Source organism: Bombina bombina, chromosome 6, assembly GCF_027579735.1.
Source record: "Bombina bombina isolate aBomBom1 chromosome 6, aBomBom1.pri, whole genome shotgun sequence".
In the NCBI taxonomy this organism is placed as follows: Eukaryota; Metazoa; Chordata; class Amphibia; order Anura; family Bombinatoridae; genus Bombina; species Bombina bombina.
The window spans coordinates 994,846,577-994,867,049 of record NC_069504.1 but is presented as its reverse complement, the minus strand read 5'-3'; the positions used below and the strand labels follow the sequence as shown (position 1 = coordinate 994,867,049).

General features: G+C 44.5%; 1 protein-coding gene across 1 annotated transcript in view; it reads left to right on the top strand.

Moving 5' to 3' along the window:
- Window positions 1-20,473, top strand: part of GLRA1 (glycine receptor alpha 1) — a gene marked incomplete at its 5' end in the record, with an annotated part of 351,072 nt that overhangs the window by 218,307 nt on the left and 112,292 nt on the right. The gene's annotated exons all lie outside the window — the stretch shown is intronic.

Below are 20,473 nucleotides of genomic sequence, written 5' to 3'. Positions count from 1 at the left end.
AGTAATCCATCCAGTTCCACGATCGGAACAGGGACAGGGGTTTTACTCAAATCTGTTTGTGGTTCCCAAAAAAGAGGGAACTTTCAGACCAATCCTGGACTTAAAGATCCTAAACAAATTCCTAAGAGTTCCATCGTTCAAGATGGAGACTATTCGGACAATTTTACCTATGATCCAAGAGGGTCAATACATGACCACTGTAGATTTAAAAGATGCTTACCTTCACATACCGATTCACAAAGATCATTATCGGTACCTAAGGTTTGCCTTCCTAGACAGGCATTACCAGTTTGTGGCTCTTCCATTCGGATTGGCTACAGCTCCAAGAATCTTCACAAAGGTTCTGGGTACTCTTCTGGCGGTACTAAGACCGCGGGGAATCTCGGTAGCTCCATACCTAGACGACATTCTGATACAAGCTTCAAGCTTTCAAACTGCCAAGTCTCATACAGAGTTAGTGCTGGCATTTCTAAGGTCACATGGATGGAAGGTGAACGAAAAGAAAAGTTCACTCGTTCCACTCACAAGAGTTCCCTTCCTGGGGACTCTTATAGATTCTGTAGAAATGAAGATTTACCTGACAGAGGACAGGCTAACAAGACTTCAAAGTGCTTGCCGCACCCTTCATTCCATTCAACACCCGTCAGTGGCTCAATGCATGGAGGTAATCGGCTTAATGGTAGCGGCAATGGACATAGTACCCTTTGCACGCTTACACCTCAGACCACTGCAACTGTGCATGCTAAGTCAGTGGAATGGGGATTACTCAGACTTATCCCCTTCTCTGAATCTGGATCAAGAGACCAGAAATTCTCTTCTATGGTGGCTTTCTCGGCCACATCTGTCCAGGGGGATGCCATTCAGCAGACCAGACTGGACAATTGTAACAACAGACGCCAGCCTTCTAGGTTGGGGTGCCGTCTGGAATTCTCTGAAGGCTCAGGGACAATGGAGTCAGGAGGAGAGTCTCCTGCCAATAAACATTCTGGAATTGAGAGCAGTTCTCAATGCCCTCCTGGCTTGGCCCCAGTTGACAACTCGGGGGTTCATCAGGTTTCAGTCGGACAACATCACGACTGTAGCTTACATCAACCATCAGGGAGGGACAAGAAGCTCCCTAGCTATGATGGAAGTATCAAAGATAATTTGCTGGGCAGAGTCTCACTCTTGCCACCTGTCAGCAATCCACATCCCGGGAGTGGAGAACTGGGAGGCGGATTTCTTAAGTCGTCAGACTTTTCATCCGGGGGAGTGGGAACTTCATCCGGAGGTCTTTGCCCAAATACTTCGATGTTGGGGCAAACCAGAGATAGATCTCATGGCGTCTCGACAGAACGCCAAGCTTCCTCGTTACGGGTCCAGATCCAGGGATCCAGGAGCAGTCCTGATAGATGCTCTGACAGCACTTTGGGACTTCAGGATGGCTTACGTGTTTCCACCCTTCCCGTTGCTTCCTCGATTGATTGCCAGAATCAAACAAGAGAGAGCATCAGTGATTCTAATAGCACCTGCGTGGCCACGCAGGACTTGGTATGCAGACCTGGTGGACATGTCATCTTGTCCACCTTGGTCTCTACCTCTGAAACAGGACCTTCTGATACAGGGTCCCTTCAAACATCAAAATCTAACTTCTCTGAAGCTGACTGCTTGGAAATTGAACGCTTGATTTTATCAAGACGTGGATTTTCTGAGTCAGTTATTGATACCTTAATACAGGCTAGGAAACCTGTTACCAGAAAGATTTACCATAAGATATGGCGTAAATACCTATATTGGTGTGAATCCAAAGGTTACTCTTGGAGTAAGGTTAGGATTCCTAGGATATTGTCTTTTCTACAAGAAGGTTTAGAAAAGGGTTTATCTGCTAGTTCATTAAAGGGACAGATCTCAGCTCTGTCCATTCTGTTACACAAACGTCTGTCAGAAGTTCCTGACGTCCAGGCTTTTTGTCAGGCTTTGGCCAGAATTAAGCCTGTGTTTAAAACTGTTGCTCCACCATGGAGTTTAAACCTTGTTCTTAATGTTTTACAGGGCGTTCCGTTTGAACCCCTTCATTCCATTGATATAAAGTTGTTATCTTGGAAAGTTCTATTTTTAATGGCTATTTCCTCGGCTCGAAGAGTCTCTGAATTATCAGCCTTACATTGTGATTCTCCTTATTTGATTTTTCATTCGGATAAGGTAGTCCTGCGTACTAAACCTGGGTTCTTACCTAAGGTAGTTACTAACAGGAATATCAATCAAGAGATTGTTGTTCCTTCTTTATGCCCAAATCCTTCTTCAAAGAAGGAACGTCTACTGCACAACCTGGATGTAGTCCGTGCTCTAAAATTTTACTTACAGGCAACTAAGGAATTTCGACAAACGTCTTCTCTGTTTGTCATTTACTCTGGGCAGAGGAGAGGTCAAAAAGCTTCCGCTACCTCTCTTTCTTTTTGGCTTCGTAGCATAATCCGTTTAGCTTATGAGACTGCTGGACAGCAGCCTCCTGAAAGGATTACAGCTCATTCTACTAGAGCTGTGGCTTCCACTTGGGCCTTCAAGAATGAGGCCTCTGTTGAACAGATTTGCAAGGCTGCAACTTGGTCTTCGCTTCATACTTTTTCCAAATTTTACAAATTTGACACTTTTGCTTCATCGGAGGCTATTTTTGGGAGAAAGGTTCTTCAGGCAGTGGTTCCTTCTGTATAAAGAGCCTGCCTATCCCTCCCGTCATCCGTGTACTTTTGCTTTGGTATTGGTATCCCAGAAGTAATGATGACCCGTGGACTGATCACACTTAACAGAAGAAAACATAATTTATGCTTACCTGATAAATTCCTTTCTTCTGTAGTGTGATCAGTCCACGGCCCGCCCTGTTTTTAAGGCAGGTAAATATTTTTTAATCTATACTCCAGTCACCACTTCACCCTTGGCTTTTCCTTTCTCGTTGGTCCTTGGTCGAATGACTGGGAGTGACGTAGAGGGGAGGAGCTATATGCAGCTCTGCTGGGTGAATCCTCTTGCACTTCCTGTTGGGGAGGAGTAATATCCCAGAAGTAATGATGACCCGTGGACTGATCACACTACAGAAGAAAGGAATTTATCAGGTAAGCATAAATTATGTTTTTGCTGTGTTTGTGTTTAGCTGTAATTTTCCTCTTACTCATTTACTGTACCCACACATATTATATACCGTTGTTCTTGCCATTAAATGGACTTTCTAAAGATACCATTATTTTCATCATATCTTATCATTTACTATAAAAAAAAATATAAAATATGAGGAAAAAATGGAAAAAACACACTTTTCTTCTGTTAAGTGTGATCAGTCCACGGGTCATCATTACTTCTGGGATATTAACTGCTCCCCTACAGGAAGTGCAAGAGGATTCACCCAGCAGAGCTGCATACAGCTCCCCCCCTCTACGTCACCCCCAGTCATTCTCTTGCACCCAGCAACTAGATAGGTCGTGTGAGAGGACTATGGTGATTATACTTAGTTTTATATCTTCAATCAAAAGTTTGTTATTTTAAAATAGCACCGGAGTGTGTTATTACCTCTCTGGCAGAGTTTGAGGAAGAATCTACCAGAGTTTTGCTATGATTTTAGCCGGAGTAGTTAAGATCATATTGCTGTTCTCGGCCATCTGAGGAGTGAGGTAAACTTCAGATCAGGGGACAGCGGGCAGATGAATCTGCATAGAGGTATGTAGCAGTTTTTATTTTCTGACAATGGAATTGATGAGAAAATCCTGCCATACTGATATAATGTCATGTATGTATACTTTACACTTCAGTATTCTGGGAGAATGGTACTTCACTAGAATTACACTGTAAGAAAGACATAAAGCTGTTTAATAACTAGAGATTATGTTTAACGTTTTTGCTGGAATGTAAAATCGTTTTCATTTGCTGAGGTACTGAGTGAATAAATGTTTGGGCACCATTTTTCCACTTGGCAGTTGCTTAAATCTGTTTTTTCTGTCAGTTTCTGTTCTCCCTCACTGCTGTGTGTGTGGGGGAGGGGCGCTTTTACTTTGCATCAAATATTTCAGTCAGCAACTCATTGTATTCCCTGCATGATCTGGTTCATCTCTACAGAGCTCAGGGGTCTTCAAAACTTATTTTGAGGGAGGTAATTTCTCTCAGCAGAGCTGTGAGAATTATAGTTTGACTGAAATAAAAACTTTTATTCTGTAATTTGTTTCCTGCTTTCAGAAATTGTTATCTTTGCTAATGGGATTAAACCTTTGCTAAAGTTGTGTTGTTTACAAGGATTGAGGCTATAACTGTTTCAATTTATTAATTTTTAACTGTCATAGATCTTCTGTGCTTCTTAAAGGCACAGTACGTTTTAATATTATTCTATTTGAATTGTATTTCCAAGTTGCAAGTTTATTTGCTAGTGTGTTAAACATGTCTGATTCAGAAGATGATACCTGTGTCATTTGTTGCAATGCCAAAGTGGAGCCCAATAGAAATTTATGTACTAACTGTATTGATGCTACTTTAAATAAAAACCAATCTGTACAAATTGAACAAATTTCACCAAACAACGAGGGGAGAGTTATGCCGACTAACTCGCCTCACGTGTCAGTACCTACATCTCCCGCTCAGAGGGAGGTGCGTGATATTGTAGCGCCGAGTACAGCTGGGCGGCCATTACAAATCACATTACAGGATATGGCTACTGTTATGACTGAAGTTTTGGCTAAATTACCAGAACTAAAAGGTAAGCGTGATCACTCTGGGGTGAGAACAGAGTGCGCTGATAATATTAGGGCCATGTCAGACACTGCGTCACAGGTGGCAGAACATGAGGACGGAGAACTTCATTCTGTGGGTGACGGTTCTGATCCAAACAGACTGGATTCAGATATTTCAAATTTTAAATTTAAACTGGAAAACCTCCGTGTATTACTAGGGGAGGTGTTAGCGGCTCTGAATGATTGTAACACAGTTGCAATACCAGAGAAAATGTGTAGGTTGGATAAATATTTTGCTAAAGTACTGAGGTTTTTCCTATACCTAAGAGACTTACTGAAATTGTTACTAAGGAGTGGGATAGACCCGGTGTGCCGTTCTCACCCCCTCCGATATTTAGAAAAATGTTTCCAATAAACGCCACCACAAGGGACTTATGGCAAACGGTCCCTAAGGTGGAGGGAGCAGTTTCTACTTTAGCTAAGCGTACCACTATCCCGGTGGAGGATAGCTGGGCTTTTTCAGATCCAATGGATAAAAAGTTAGAGGGTTACCTTAAGAAAATGTTTGTTCAACAAGGTTTTATATTGCAACCCCTTGCATGCATTGCGCCGATCACGGCTGCGGCGGCATTCTGGATTGAGTCTCTGGAAGAGAACATTGGTTCAGCTACTCTGGACGACATTACGGACAGGCTTAGAGTCCTTAAACTAGCTAATTCATTCATTTCGGAGGCCGTAGTACATCTTACTAAACTTACGGCGAAGAATTCAGGATTCGCCATTCAGGCACGCAGGGCGCTGTGGCTAAAATCCTGGTCAGCTGATGTTACTTCTAAGTCTAAATTGCTTAATATACCTTTCAAAGGGCAGACCTTATTCGGGCCCGGGTTGAAAGAGATTATCGCTGACATTACAGGAGGTAAAGGCCATGCCCTGCCTCAGGACAAAGCCAAAGCCAAGACTAGACAGTCTAGTTTTCGTTCCTTTCGTAATTTCAAAGCAGGAGCAGCATCAACTTCCTCTGCACCAAAACAGGAAGGAGCTGTTGCTCGCTACAGACAAGGCTGGAAACCTAACCAGTCCTGGAACAAGGGCAAGCAGACTAGGAAACCTGCTGCTGCCCCCAATACAGCATGAATTGAGGGCCCCCGATCCGGGATCGGATCTAGTGGGGGGCAGACTTTCTCTCTTCGCCCAGGTTTGGGAAAGAGATGTTCAGGATCCCTGGGCGCTAGAGATAATATCTCAGGGATACCTTCTGGACTTCAAATACTCTCCTCCAAGAGAGAGATTTCATCTGTCAAGATTGTCAACAAATCCAGACAAAGAAAGAGGCTTTTCTACGCTGCGTACAAGAGCTCTTGTTAATGGGAGTAATCCATCCAGTTCCACGATCGGAACAGGGACAGGGGTTTTACTCAAATCTGTTTGTGGTTCCCAAAAAAGAGGGAACTTTCAGACCAATCCTGGACTTAAAGATCCTAAACAAATTCCTAAGAGTTCCATCGTTCAAGATGGAGACTATTCGGACAATTTTACCTATGATCCAAGAGGGTCAGTACATGACCACTGTAGATTTAAAAGATGCTTACCTGCACATACCGATTCACAAAGATCATTACCGGTACCTAAGGTTTGCCTTCCTAGACAGGCATTACCAGTTTGTGGCTCTTCCATTCGGATTGGCTACAGCGCCAAGAATCTTCACAAAGGTTCTGGGTGCTCTTCTGGCGGTACTAAGACCGCAGGGAATCTCGGTAGCTCCATACCTAGACGACATTCTGATACAAGCTTCAAGCTTTCAAACTGCCAAATCTCATACAGAGTTAGTGCTGGCATTTCTAAGGTCACATGGATGGAAGGTAAAAGAAAAGTTCACTCGTTCCACTCACAAGAGTTCCCTTCCTGGGGACTCTTATAGATTCTGTAGAAATGAAGATTTACCTGACAGAGGACAGGCTATCAAGACTTCAAAGTGCTTGCCGCACTCTTCATTCCATTCAACACCCGTCAGTGGCTCAATGCATGGAGGTAATCGGCTTAATGGTAGCGGCAATGGACATAGTACCCTTTGCACGCTTACACCTCAGACCACTGCAACTGTGCATGCTAGGTCAGTGGAATGGGGATTACTCAGACTTATCCCCTTCTCTGAATCTGGATCAAGAGACCAGAAATTCTCTTCTATGGTGGCTTTCTCGGCCACACCTGTCCAGGGGGATGCCATTCAGCAGACCAGACTGGACAATTGTAACAGACGCCAGCCTTCTAGGTTGGGGTGCCGTCTGGAATTCCCTGAAGGCTCAGGGACTATGGAGTCAGGAGGAGAGTCTCCTGCCAATAAACATTCTGGAATTGAGAGCAGTTCTCAATGCCCTCCTGGTTTGGCCCCAGTTGACAACTCGGGGGTTCATCAGGTTTCAGTCGGACAACATCACGACTGTAGCTTACATCAACCATCAGGGAGGGACAAGAAGCTCCCTAGCTATGATGGAAGTATCAAAGATAATTCGCTGGGCAGAGTCTCACTCTTGCCACCTGTCAGCAATCCACATCCCGGGAGTGGAGAACTGGGAGGCGGATTTCTTAAGTCGTCAGACTTTTCATCCGGGGGAGTGGGAACTTCATCCGGAGGTCTTTGCCCAAATACTTCGACGTTGGGGCAAACCAGAGATAGATCTCATGGCTTCTCGACAGAACGCCAAGCTTCCTCGTTACGGGTCCAGATCCAGGGATCCAGGAGCAGTCCTGATAGATGCTCTGACAGCACCTTGGGACTTCAGGATGGCTTACGTGTTTCCACCCTTCCCGTTGCTTCCTCGATTGATAGCCAGAATCAAACAAGAGAGAGCATCAGTGATTCTAATAGCACCTGCGTGGCCACGCAGGACTTGGTATGCAGACCTGGTGGACATGTCATCCTGTCCGCCTTGGTCTCTACCTCTGAAACAGGACCTTCTGATACAGGGTCCCTTCAAACATCAAAATCTAACTTCTCTGAAGCTGACTGCTTGGAAATTGAACGCTTAATTTTATCAAGACGTGGGTTTTCTGAGTCAGTTATTAGTACCTTAATACAGACTAGGAAACCTGTTACCAGAAAGATTTACCATAAGATATGGCGTAAATACCTACATTGGTGTGAATCCAAAGGTTACTCTTGGAGTAAGGTTAGGATTCCTAGGATATTGTCTTTTCTACAAGAAGGTTTAGAAAAGGGTTTATCTGCTAGTTCATTAAAGGGACAGATCTCAGCTCTGTCCATTCTGTTACACAAACGTCTGTCAGAAGTTCCTGACGTCCAGGCTTTTTGTCAGGCTTTGGCCAGGATTAAGCCTGTGTTTAAAACTGTTGCTCCACCATGGAGTTTAAACCTTGTTCTTAATGTTTTACAGGGCGTTCCGTTTGAACCCCTTCATTCCATTGATATAAAGTTGTTATCTTGGAAAGTTCTATTTTTAATGGCTATTTCCTCGGCTCGAAGAGTCTCTGAATTATCAGCCTTACATTGTGATTCTCCTTATTTGATTTTTCATTCGGATAAGGTAGTCCTGCTTACTAAACCTGGGTTCTTACCTAAGGTAGTTACTAACAGGAATATCAATCAAGAGATTGTTGTTCCTTCTTTATGCCCAAATCCTTCTTCAAAGAAGGAACGTCTACTGCACAACCTGGATGTAGTCCGGGCTCTAAAATTTTACTTGCAGGCAACTAAGGAATTCCGACAAACGTCTTCTCTGTTTGTCATTTACTCTGGGCAGAGGAGAGGTCAAAAAGCTTCCGCTACCTCTCTTTCTTTTTGGCTTCGTAGCATAATTCGTTTAGCTTATGAGACTGCTGGACAGCAGCCCCCTGAAAGAATTACAGCTCATTCTACTAGAGCTGTGGCTTCCACTTGGGCCTTCAAGAATGAGGCCTCTGTTGAACAGATTTGCAAGGCTGCAACTTGGTCTTCGCTTCATACTTTTTCCAAATTTTACAAATTTGACACCTTTGCTTCATCGGAGGCTATTTTTGGGAGAAAGGTTCTTCAGGCAGTGGTTCCTTCTGTATAAAGAGTCTGCCTATCCCTCCCGTCATCCGTGTACTTTTGCTTTGGTATTGGTATCCCAGAAGTAATGATGACCCGTGGACTGATCACACTTAACAGAAGAAAACATAATTTATGCTTACCTGATAAATTCCTTTCTTCTGTAGTGTGATCAGTCCACGGCCCGCCCTGTTTTTAAGGCAGGTAAATATTTTTTAATTTATACTCCAGTCACCACTTCACCCTTGGCTTTTCCTTTCTCGTTGGTCCTTGGTCGAATGACTGGGGGTGACGTAGAGGGGGGGAGCTGTATGCAGCTCTGCTGGGTGAATCCTCTTGCACTTCCTGTAGGGGAGCAGTTAATATCCCAGAAGTAATGATGACCCGTGGACTGATCACACTACAGAAGAAAGGAATTTATCAGGTAAGCATAAATTATGTTTTTCTCACTTTGACCCCCAAAATCTGTTACATATCTACAACCACCAAAAAACACCCATGCTAAATAGTTTCAAAATTTTATCCTGAGTTTAGAAATACCCAATGTTTACATGTTTTTTGCTTTTTTGTAAGTTATAGGGCCATAAATACAAGTAGCACTTTGCTATTTCCAAACCATTTTTTATCAAAATTAGCGCTAGTTACATTGAAACCCTGATATCTGTCAGGAATACCTGAATATCCATTGACAAGTATATATTTTTTTTTAGAAGACATCCTAAAGTATTGATCTAGACCCATTTTGGCATATTTCATGCCACCATTTCACTGCCAAATGTGATCAAATAAAGAAAATTGTTCACTTTTTCACAATTTTTTTCACAAACTTTAGGTTTCTCACTGAAATTATTTACAAACAACTTATGCAATTATGGCATAAATGATTGTAAATGCTTCTCTGGGATCCCCTTTCTTTAGAAATAGCAGACATGTATGGATTTGGCGTTGCTTTTTGGTAATTAGAAGGCTGCTAAATGCCACTGCGCACCACATGTGTATTATGCCTAGCAGTGAATGGGTTAATTAGGGCGTATGTAGGGAGCTTCTAGGGTTAATTTTAGCTGTAGTGTAGTGTAGTAGACAACCCCAAGTATTGATCTAGGCCCATTTTGGTATATTTCATGCCACCATTTCACCGCCAAATGCGATCAAATTAAAAAAAAACGTAAATTTTTTCACAATTTTAGGTTTCTCACTGAAATTATTTACAAACAGCTTGTGCAATTATGGCACAAATGTTTGTAAATTCTTCTCTGGGATCCCCTTTGTTCAGAAATAGCAGACATACATGGCTTTGGCGTTGCTTTTTGGTAATAAGAAGGCCGTTAAATGCTGCTGCACATCACACGTGTATTATGGCTAGCAGTGAAGGGGTTAATTAGGTAGTTTGTAGGGAGCTTGCAGGGTTAATTTTAGTTTTAGTGTAGAGATCAGCCTCCCACCTGACACATCACACCCCCTGATCCCTCCCAAACAGCTCCCTTCCCTCCCCCACCCCACAATTGTCCCCGCCATCTTAAGTACTGGCAGAAAGTCTGCCAGTACTAAAATAAAAGGCATCTTTGAATATTCTTTTTAAAAAATTGAGCATATTTACATATGCTGCTATGTAGGATCCCCCCTTAGCCCCAACCTCCCTGATCCCCCCCCAAAACAGCTCTCTAACCCCCCCTCTCTGCCTTATTGGGGGCCATCTTGGGTACTGGCAGCTGTCTGCCAGTACCCAGTTTGCAACAAAAAAAAGGGTTTTATTATTTTTATTTTATTTTTTTTCTGTAGTGTAGCTTCCCCCCCACAGACTAACACCCCACCATACCGATCTTGCTACCCGATCTTGCTAAATTTTAAATAATATCCCCCTTTTCCCCCACTTCTACATAAAATATTTCTGTAGTGTAGCGGTTCCCACCCGCTCCCTCCCCGTGCACGTGCGCGCGTCTGTGCGCGCGCCCTGACATCGCCGCCCACGATCCCGCCCCCCTCCGCATCAACCAGGGCCATCGATGGCCGCCACCCGCCTCCCGGTCCTGCTCCCACCCACCAACGGAGTAAGTCACTGATCTCCGGTGCAGAGAGGGCCACAGAGTGGCTCTCTCTGCATCGGATGGCTTCAAAAGGTTATTGCAGGATGCCTCCATATCGAGGCATCACTGCAATAACCGGAAAGCAGCTGGAAGCGAGCAGGATCGCTTCCAGCTGCTTTCCACACCGAGGACGTGCAGGGTACGTCCTCAGGCGTTAACTGCCTTTTTTTTGAGGACGTACCCTGCACGTCCTCGGTCGTTAAGGGGTTAATAATAAGTTGCTGATCACTATATCACTCATGTTTTATGGTCGTATAAAAAACATGCTGGTACCATCTTTAAAATTGGAGGTTACATTTTACCGTGGCTGTATCAGGAGAGAGTCCATTTTTAAGGGCATTAATGGGGATTTTTGGAAGACTTTGAAAAGACCCCCTTTTGAATTTTAACAGGAAAATAGTTTTTCAAGGGTTTGAATTTGTTGCTAAAAAGTGTTGGTTAAATCTACCATCAAGTATTCTCTGGCTGGGCTGGAGTAAAAGGTGACAATGTTGCACATTGTTAAGTATCTGACTAGGTATCATTGTCTGAAACCTTCTGAAAATTGATGACTGAGATTTTGAAAAAGTCTTACTGAATCATGAAGACATATCCAAGTGCTATATTCTGTATAAGTTTGGTATTGTTCAACTTACTAACCAATGCCGTCAGTTTCTCTCTTATAAACAGATGCCTAGAATGTAATAGTACAGAATTTTGGCTTAATGGGACAGTGAACATTTTCATATAACTGCATGTAATAGACACTACTATAAATAAGAATATGCACAGACATAAATCCAGTATAAAACCTTTTAAAAACTTACTTAGAAGTGGAGCGCAAAAAAACTTTCACAAAGGCGATATTTGCACTCCACTTTGTAATACCAGCACACGCAAAGCTTGAGTTCACATTGCACAGAAGCTTAGTGCTCACGAAAGTGCGCTTCCATAGGCTCCAATGGGAGCCTTGTTTCTTTCCAAAGGCAGGGAGAGTCCACAACTTCATTCATTACTGTTGGGAATATCAACACTTGGCCCCCAGGAGGAGGCTAAGACACCCTAGCCAAAGGCTATAAATATCCCTCCCATTTTCTTCTTAAATGGAAAGAGTCCACAGCTGCATTCATTACTTTTGGGAAATAAGAACCTGGCCACCAGGAGGAGGCAAAGACAACCCAGCCAAAGACTTAAATACTCCTCCCACTCCCCTCATCCCCCAGTCATTCTTTGCCTTTCGTCCCAGGAGGATGGCAGAGAAGTGTCAGAAATTTTAATTTTTGTTTTTTGTCTCTTATGGAGGGTAGTACTCTTCAGCATGGGACAGGAGTTTTAAGTAGTCCTGTCAGTCTCTCAGTGAGGGCTTGGATGAAAGAGTCCGGAGATGCAGGGAGAGTCTTTCTGCAAAACCATCCCGACTCAGATTAACAGCTCCTCAAGCAATCAGCGTTGTCTAACTTCGCTCTGCTGTCTGCTTTCTTCTCTCAAGTCTATGGCGGAGGCAATGCTACTATCCGTCACACTTGAAAGGCCATGTTCCTGTTCCACAGCGTAGATTCTGGTAAGATTGTTTCATTTTACTTTACTCTCGATGTACTGTAATGTGAAGGTTTTCCCGAAAGGCTACCACCTTGCAGGTCTAACTAAATATCATAAGGGTCTCAGTGAGTCTCTTGTAGTATCTTGGAATCGAGGGTTAATATCTCCTGAGGGGGGTTATTGAACAGGGGTGGTTATAATCATGTTTGTTATGTGATCCAACCTGCTTATGTGTGATTTTTTATGGGCTTGTGGTTTGTAACATTGAGGTCTTTGGAAGTGACGTGGCTTTTTAGTTGTGCGCACTTTTTTGGACATTCGGTTCATCCTGTGTTCGGGTGTGGTAACGTTCCGTTTCCATTTCCGCATTCCCGACCGTAGGGCGAAGGACATTTTCTAGTCCGCAGGGGTCTGGTCATAGGAGGTGGTGAGTGCCCCAGCCATTGGGGGTGTCAGGTGCCTTTTTTTTTTTACTTCTTTAGTCCATATTTATATAACCTCTATCCAGTTATGGGGGATTCTGATGCTGAGACTGTGCTAATTACAGATTCAGTTACAGAGGATTCTGATACTGAGACTATTTTGATTTCAGATTCTGTGTCCGGTGACAAAGTCGGATTGGCCTTGTTGACACATGTCAACCAGTTTTGTTCCATATGCCATTTCAGAGCGCCTGATTCCTCGAGCTCGGGGAATCAAGGGACTGCTGAACCATCCGCCTCTGGGGATCCTGTCCTCCGAGAGGCGAATTCCCTACCAATTCATACTTATACACATGCGTGTGACCCAGTTTCTGATTTCTCCATGCAGGGTGGTGTGTTCTCTCCGGTGGTTGCAGCATGTTTTCGATTCCGCATAATGTTGGCGATTGTTCATCTGCAGAGTCCAGATGTTTATTTGAGAATGTGCTTGTGCCCTATTGTCCCGGGCCTTTAGCCTTGGGGAGGACCTCTACAGTTCCCCACGGGTGTAACTGTCCCTGAGTGTTGTGCCTTTCGTTACAGGATTGCGCGCCTTCGCGTATTGCTCAGACATGTTTTTCAGTTATTGAATGCCCTCATTATGGGCCGCCTATTGTACCCTCCCGCATTGGCATTCAATGTCCTTTATAGCTTGGGTATTGTTTTCCCAAAAGTAATGAATGCAGCTGTGGACTCTTTCCATTTAAGAAGAAAAACAAATTATTCTTACCTTTTCTTCTGATGGAAAGAGTACACAGCTCCCCACCCATAATTTTATATGGGGCATTATTCTTCTGGCACCTTTCACCCTGATATTTCTTCTACTGTTCCTTGGCAGAATGACTGGAGGATGAAGGGAGTGGGAGGAGTATTTAAGCATTTGGCTGGTCAAGGGCTCCGTTTGGCTGGTCCTGTGGGTAGACCCGTGTCTTTTTGGGTGTAAACCTCAGAGTTGCCTTATATTTTATTTATATTCAATGGGATGTCTTTTATTTGTTTTTGTTTCCTTCAGGAACTTTCTGGGATTGATACTCTTTATTACTTCTTGTTTTGGACATGTTAGTCCTATGTTTAAAATGTCTGTTTCTGTTGTTTCCCCTATGAGGGAGAATTTACGCAGCTTGCCGGTTGGGACCCTAGGCGCAGGCTGATCCTGTTGGTTTTGTTCGGTCTTGCGGATGTTCAGACATGTGGCGCTGTTCTGCTTGGCTGGTTAGGTAGAAGCGCCGAGTGCTCAGGTTAGCATTGTTTTTCATGTTCAACTAAGCATTCGAGAGGGCTTGATCCCACAGCTTGTACAGGACAGCTGTCTAGCATGTGGTAGGTTTGCAGTTTGAAACCAGTTGCAGCTCTTCCACCTTGCAGGTATACACGTAAGCTGTTTATAGTGTTTCTATATGCAGCTTTTACTCTTTGTCGTGTACTGTCTGTGAATTATAAGAGACCTTTTGGTCTTCTTCCATTATGTCCGGGTGAGTTGGATCTCCTTTTAGGGATCTGTGTTTCCAGGTTATGGTTGTTCCCTGAGGGGACTTTGTTTAGCTTGGGGTTTCCGGAGCTGGGTAGGCTTAGTGCCTTTCTCTTCCTTGTGTCCTCTGCTTCAGCGTAGGTGATAGGGAGACTAGTCCTGCTACTAGGATTTTTTTTTTTTACCTCAAGGTATCCCTTGGTTGTCCTGAGGCTTTGGCAAGTATCTTCATATGACTTCTAGCCATGCTCCTTGGAGCTTTGGACTTTAGATAGGGGTGGTCCTTTTGTCAGGGCTTTCGAGTTCTTCTCACTATCCGGATTCTCTGGATATGCATCCATATCCCTTGTGTCTGGCTTTTTGGGGTGTTTAGTTCTAGGGTAAGGTTTGCCTGAACTATTAGGTGCCTGGACCTGTTTTTCTCCCTGAGACTTCCGGTTGCTGAAGCTTCGCTTGGCCTTTTTCCTGACCCAGTTTTGGGTGGTTTTGGAATCTTGGATCTCAGGGCTGGTCGGTGTGTTCCACGTTGTGGGAACTTGGGCCCAGATGATCCTCAGTGGTCTGGGGTTCAGGCATCATACCTGTAGCTGTCTAGGAACAGAGTGGTTCAGTTCCACCTTCTTTTCTGAGTATTTTTTACTCTTTGCCACAGGAGTAGCCTGTGTCATCTTGTGGTTATCTGTGTGGCTTGCGCCTCAAGGGTTATTGGTTCATACCCAGCTGCGGGCACTGACTGTCCAATTTCCGGTGCGCCTTATGGTTGCATTCCCCTGGTCAGCTTGCCAGTGTTCCCGTGGATTCCCTGCTCTGCAGGCAAATGGGTTGGCTGTGCCTCTTCTTGGCATGCTATTTGTAGGGGGGTCCTTTTCTAAGACATTTGTTTTGGGAATTTATCTTCCCATTAGCCGGTGCGTTCGGGCCTTGAGGAGTTGTTACCCTTTCGGCATAATCCTTTTTCTTTAGGGGATATTCTCCTCCCTATAGAGATGGAGTCCTTGCTTGGGGCTTCTCCTGGTTGGGAGGTGGAAAGGTGGGATTGGTTACCCCTGGGGTCATGCTGGCTCCAAGTCAGACTTGTTTGGCCTTTATTTGGATAGATCCTTCGGTCTATGGACTTGTTGTCTGTTTTCAGAGTCGGGTTGTACTTGTACTCTGTGGGGATGGCTGTGCTCTCCTTACGCTTGTTCCTGTACCTGTTTCAGGATTCTTTGTTCCCCTGTGTTAGATCCCTGAGGCTAAGTTGGTCCTGCTGGGTGTAAATCTGTGGGTCAGGATGGCCGAGCGGTCGAAGGGGCGGCGTTTGGGTTGCAGTCTCCTATGGATGTGTGAGCTTGTTGAGTCTATTCTGTTAGCTGAGTCTGCTAAGATATAGATTTTTCTTTCACCTTGCTCCATTGATTTTAGAAGTGGCTATACTCTTCCTTCGGGTTTTGAGGGTATACTCTCCTTCTCGGGGGCCTCGATTGAGGTTTTGTGTTTCCCTCTTTAGGGACCTATGTGCAGTTACGGGGATTTATATTGCCTGGAGCGTGCCCTCTGTTCGGGGGTTGCTTTTGCGGGCTGTTTCTTGTTTGACTGCTTCTTCTTTCTCGCAAGTACCCTCTGTGTTGTCCTTTTATGGACTCTGTGTTCTCAAACTTGAGGTTTTTCACCTGTGTGTATTAAACACTTTTTCATGGTCAATAACATTGGTATTCTATGGTCTGACGCTGGGAGGACTTTGCCTCTTCAGTTCCATGCCATGCTTGCAGTATGTTGGAGAGAGGTCTGTTTCTGTCTCTGGTCTTATCCCGGGTTTTTCTTGGTATTGGCGTGGCCTCCTTTCCCTGTTTGGATCCCTTTGGGTCTCTTTGAGCTAGGATCACTCTTGGGGGTGTTCTTTTTTTTGTATTAGGGGACCTTTCGGCTTCCTCGGTCCTCCTTTGCCTTATCCCCTTGGTGGTTTTCGGCTGGTGTCTCCTTCATTGATGGGGGACTGTTTGTTGGGTGACGGTGTCTCCTGGAGGACTGTTGGCTCAGGCGAGTCCGTTTGCGGTCTCTAGTTTGGCTTCTGGACTAACCATGAGTCAGTGTCATTGGGGCTTTTCCTCTTAAAATGTTCTCGGCTTCGGATAAAGCAGGGTTTTTTTATTGGGTAGAGGTTCAGGCATGGTGCCCTCAGTATGGGCCCCCTGTATGTACACTCCCATCTTGGCATTCAGTGTCCTCTATAGCTTGGGTATTGTTTTCCCAAAAGTATTGAATTCAGCTGTGGACTCTTTCCATTTAAGAAAAAAAACTAATTATGCTTACCTGATCATTTCCTTTTGTTCTGATGGAAAGAGTCCACAGCTCCCCACCCGTAATTTTGTGTGGGGCGTCCTTATATTCTTCTGGCACCTTTCCCTCTAATATTTCATCTACTGTTCCTTGTTCCTCGGCAGAATGACTGGGGGATGAGAGGATTGGGAGGAGTATTTAAACCTTTGGTTGGGGTTTCTTTGCCTCCTCCTGGTGGCCAGGTTCTTATTTCACAAACGTAATGAATGCAGCTGTGGACTCTTTCCATCAGAAGAAAAGGAAATTATCAGGTAAGCATAATTTATGTTATCTACGCTCACCAAGTGTACTACTATCCGTCTGGAGGATAGCTCCTCGTTTAGACATCCCATGGACAGAAAGTTGGATGGATATCTCAGAAAGATGTTTCAACATATGGACCTCTTATTTCAGCCAGCGGCAGCTGTGGCAGCAGTTGCAGGTGCTGCTACCTACTGGTGTGATTCTATATCAGAACTAATTGAAGTGGAATCCCCCATGGAGGATATACAGGACAGGATTAAGGCTCTCAAAATAGCCAACTCCTTTATTTGTGATGCAATATGCAAATTGTCCGTCCGAATGCTAAGTCTTCAGGTTTTGCAGTTTTATCGCGTTGAGCTCTTGGTCAGCAGATATGGTTTCTAATACCAGACTGCTTTCCTTACCCTTAAAGGGGAAGATTTTGTTTGGGCCAGGCCTGGACTTCATCATCTCCACTGTTACATGAGGGAAAGGTGCTTTCCTTCCCCAGGGCAAGAAGGCCAGAACTAAGGGTCGCCAATCCTCTCATTTTCATTCCTTTCACTCGCACAAAACTCAGCATACTCAGTCCTCCTCCAAACCTGAACAGCCCAAGAGTACTTGTAAGCCCAACCAGTCTTAGAACAAATCCAAACAGGCCAAGAAGACTACAGATAACAAATCTGCATGAAGGGCCGGCCCCCAATCCAGGACCAGATCGAGTAGTGGGCAGACTGTCTTTTGTCCTAGAGGCTTGGGTCCAAGACGTTCAGGATCCTTGGAATTAGATGTAATCTCCCAGGGTTACAAGATAGGGTTCAAATTTTGTCCCCCAAAGGGCAGATTTCTTCTCTCCAGATTATCTATAAAACCAGAGAAAAGAGCAGTCTTTTTAGACTGCTTTCGAGATTTCCTCTCCTTGGGAGTAATCGTCCAGGGTCCCTCATCAGAAAGGGGTCAGGGGTTTTACTCAAACCTCTTTGTAGTTCCTAAAAAAAGAGGGAACTTATCACCCTATTCTAGACTTAAAATGTCTCAACAAATTTCTCAGGGTCCCCTCCTTCAAAATGGAGACTACAAGGTCCATCCTTCCCTTGATACAGGAAGGGCAGTTCATGAACACTATCGATTTAAAGGATGCAGACCTTACAGTTCATAGCCTTGATGTGGCTTAGCTACTGCTCCCAGAATTTTCACTAAGGTTTTGGGAGCTCTCGTAGCTGTGGACAGGTCTCAGGGTATTGCTGCAGCTTGGTTAAAGCTCCAACTTTTCCTTTAGCAAGATATCAGATGGAGTCTCTCTCGTGTCTCCTACTAACGCACGGATGGAAGATAAACCTAGAAAAAAAGTTCCCTGTCTGCCAGTACCAGGGTTGATGTTCTCTTTTCAGTATCCATGAAAATCTTTCTGACAGATCAGAGATGCTCCAAGCTGGTGGCAGCATGTCTATCCCTTCAGACCTCGCTGGCTCAGTACATGGAGGTTATTGGTCTCATGGTGTCTTCCATGGACATTATTCCTTTTGCTTGATTACATCTCAGACCTCTACAACTATGCATGTTGAGGCAGTTGAAAGGATATCACACAAATCTGTTTCAACAGATTGTTCTGGACAATCTGACGAGAGACTCTCTCTCTCTCTCGGTGGCTCTGTCAAGATCACCTAGCACTTGGCACATGCTTCTTGAGACCATTCTGGGAGATTGTGACTACGGATGCCAGTTTCTCAGGCTGGGGAGCAGTCTGCGGTCCCAAGAAGGCTCAGGGGACGTGGTCCCGAGAGGAATCAGCTCTTCCAATCAATATCTTGGAGCATTGGGCAATTTACAATGCTCTAAGAGCATGGTCCCTGCTCTGTTCTGCCCGGTATATAAGATTCCAATCAGACAATATAACCTTGGTGGCTTACATCAACCACCAGGGAGGAACAAGAAGTTCCCTAGCAATGATAGAGGTTTCTTGGATTCTTCAATGAGTGAAATCTCACAACTGTCTTCTCTCCACGATTTACATCCCAGGGGTGGACAACTGGGAAGTGGACTTCCTTAGCAGACAATCCTTTCACCCGGGGGAGTGGAATCTCCCCCCGAGGTGTTCTCAGAGATGACTCTCAAATGGGGGGTTCCGGAGATAGACCTCATGGCTTCTCGTCTCAATACCAAGCTACCCAGATATGGGTCAAGATCGAGGGATCCTCAAGCGGAATTGGTAGACGCATTAGCGGTTCCATGGAGGTTCAATCGCATATATCTTTTTGCTCCATAGGCCCTTCTTCCTTGAGTGGTGGCTCGCATCAAGCAGGAGCAGGCTCCTGTGATACTAATAGCTCCTTCGTGGCCACGAAGGACTTGGTTTGTGGACCTAATAAGAATGTCCTCCTCCCCTCGATGGAGGTTACCTTGCTATGCGGACCATCTAACGAAATTTAACGTTTAGTCTTATCCAAGAGAGGTTTTTCGGATAGTCTGATAGACAATTTAATCCAGGCTCACAAGCCAGTCACTTGCCGTATCTATCACAAGGTATGGCGTACTTACCTTTATTGGTGTGAGGAACGCATTCTTTCATGGCACAAGGTGAAGGTTACCCTAATTCTATCCTTTCTCTAAGATGGTTTGGAAAAGGGTTTATCTGCCAGTTCTCTGAAGGGTCAGATCTCGGCCCTGTCGGTCTTACTGCAAAAGAGATTAGCGGATCTTCCTGATGTGCAGTCTTTCGTTCTGGCTCAGGCTAGAAGCAGACCTGTGTTTAAAACTTTGTTCCTCCTTGGAGCCTCAAGCTTGTTCTTCGTCTTTTGCAGCAGGCTGTTTTTGAGCCTATGCATTCTGTTGATCTTAAACTTCTATCCTGGAAGTTTTTGTTTTTGTTGGCTATTACCTCAGGTTGTACATGCCCTGAAATTCTATCTTCAGGCTACCAAGGATTTCAGACAATCCTCTTCCTTGTTTGTGTTATACACTTGTAAGCGCAAGGGTCAGAAGGCCACTGCAACTTTTTTATCCTTCTGGTTGAGAAGTATCATCCATTTGGCTTATGAGAAGGCTGGGCAACAGCCTCCTGAGAGGGTAACAGCTCATTCCACTAGAGCAGTTTCTTCTTCTTGGGATTTTAAGAATGAAGCTTCTATGGATCAGATTTTTAAGGTGGCTACCTGGCCCTCCTTACATACTTTTTCTAAGTTCTATAAATTTGATGTTTTTGTTTGCAGAAGCAGCTTTTGGGAGAAAAGTGTTACAGGCTGTGGTGCCCCCAGATTAGGGTCCGCCTTTCTTTTTTTTACCCTCCCGTTTTATTCATTCAGTGCCAAAAGGGTATTGGGAACCAAAGAGTATTGGTTCCTAATAGTAATGAATGAAGTCGTGGACTTTCCCTGCCTTTTGAAAGAAAACAAAATTTATGCTTACCAGATAAATTGCTTTCTTTCCTGGCAGGGACAGTCCACAACCCCGCCTGTAATATGTTTTAGGTGGCTTCCCTGTTATTTTTTTCTTCTGGCACCTCTATACCCTAATGTTTCTCTTACCTTTCCTTGTTTCCTCAGCCGAATGACTAGGGGGATAGGGGAAGTGGGAGGGATCTTTATAGCCTTTGCCTGGGGTGTCTTTGTCTCATCCTGGTGGCCAGGTGTTGATATTCCCAACAGAAATGAATTAAGTCGTGGACTCTCCCTGCCAGAAAAGAA